Consider the following 1,529-nt stretch of genomic DNA (forward strand, 5'->3'; position numbering starts at 1 on the left):
GAGCAGGCCACTTTAAGTGACTTTACAACTATAAAGAATGCTAAACATACAAGTTTCAATCTGGACCCAAATTACTATGGTGTTTTGGGTGTGAATGATTTTCCATTACTTCAACACAGAGGGATCACGACACAGCTGTGGGGGTGGAACAAAGGGGTCTTCAGGGACAGTTGAGCCAAGGTTATCCGGAGAGCTGGGGTACCTGAAAAGCACATCGCATGAGAGGGTCACCTCCTCGCTGTGGAGACCCCCTCTTTACCACCCCCTCCCTGCCTCTGCCCCAGTCACTCAGCTTATCTCAACTTCCTCTGTCCAGTTGCTGCCTCAACGCTCCTGAGCCCCAGGCCGTCCTCTCTCAGCACAGGCTCTGTATCCCCGGCCATGCCCTCTGAGGAAGCACCTCGAGGACCGTGTTTGCCCTCCATCTGGTGCCCAGCACAGTGCCAGGCAGGCGGATAGTAGGTGCTCACCACCTTTTTTTTGTCTGATAAATGAACATCTGAATCCAAACGTAAACGCTTAAAACGGTCCTGCCTGTTCTCTTCCTCCACACCAGGTGCCCCCTACCCACTGCCCGAGCCCCAGTACCTGGGCTGAAGCAGCAGCGGTCACTCCCACAGGAAGCGCACATACCAGATGGTCTCATTCTTCAGCTGTGGCCCAAACAGAGGGTTCAGCTGGGCCAGGATGGCGATGAGCCAGCTGCCAGGGACAGCACATTGAGGGTGAGCTGGGACACAGCAGGAACCTCCCAGGTATGTCTCCTGCGAGGCTTGTGGTCACATGACCCACCCAAACACCAGCTGCAGGGTCTGTGAGGGGCCCACAGAGCCACCCACACTCCAGCCGGCAGGTCGGCTGGGTCTGGGGTTCGTGGGTTTTGGTTTAGATTAGGTTTGATTTGATGTTCTGTAGATTTATTAGGTCTCTGAGTTGAGGCTGGACTCTGGGGTGAGGGAAGAGGTAAGACAGCCTCCTGGGCTCATCAGAAGTGATTCCAGCTGTGCCCCAATACATCCCTGGTGCGGGCCACTCCAGTCTGCACCTGGGAGCAGGGCAGGGTTGTTCTGATGGGAGGCATGTCAGAATCACCCCCTTTCAGGAACAAGATGAAGAAACTACCCCAACATGAGGAAGTGGACCAGAAAGCCCCACTCCCAGGCCTGATGAGGATAGGACAGGGTCTGTCTCTCAGGCCAGTGAGCTTTCCAGCGACCACAGGCTGCACAGATGGGGGCGGGGGTGTCAGGCCCTATCATCATGACGTCGTTTGCCCACGGAAGCAGGCCCCAAAGACCCTGGAGGTGCATGACTTCGCATGCCTCAAATGCTGGTGCCAATGGGGCTCGGTCTGGTTTTGTAGGAAGGACCCAGCTCTTCCATCTCTGAATCCCCACGGCAGCCAATCACCTGCCTGCTGCCCGGGACACGGTCAGAAATGGTTGCCCGCTTATCATTGGCGTTACCCCAAGTTTATGTTTTGTAAATATAATTTCTAGGCATGGCATTTGCTGAAGTTGCCCCACCTT

The 1,529-nt window shown here is 55.3% G+C and overlaps 1 long non-coding RNA gene across 1 annotated transcript; it reads right to left on the reverse strand.

The window, feature by feature from the left end:
- Positions 1 to 53: 53 nt before the first annotated feature.
- On the reverse strand, positions 54 to 744 carry LOC106723664. Its single transcript, XR_001359368.1, has 2 exons — positions 589 to 744; positions 54 to 202 (listed from the first exon to the last, which is right to left on the reverse strand). It is a non-coding gene; the product is annotated as an uncharacterized LOC106723664 (long non-coding RNA).
- Between the last annotated feature and the right edge of the window lie 785 nt (positions 745 to 1,529).

The sequence above is a fragment of the Myotis brandtii genome, unplaced genomic scaffold (assembly GCF_000412655.1).
Source record: "Myotis brandtii unplaced genomic scaffold, ASM41265v1 C42474082, whole genome shotgun sequence".
In the NCBI taxonomy this organism is placed as follows: Eukaryota; Metazoa; Chordata; class Mammalia; order Chiroptera; family Vespertilionidae; genus Myotis; species Myotis brandtii.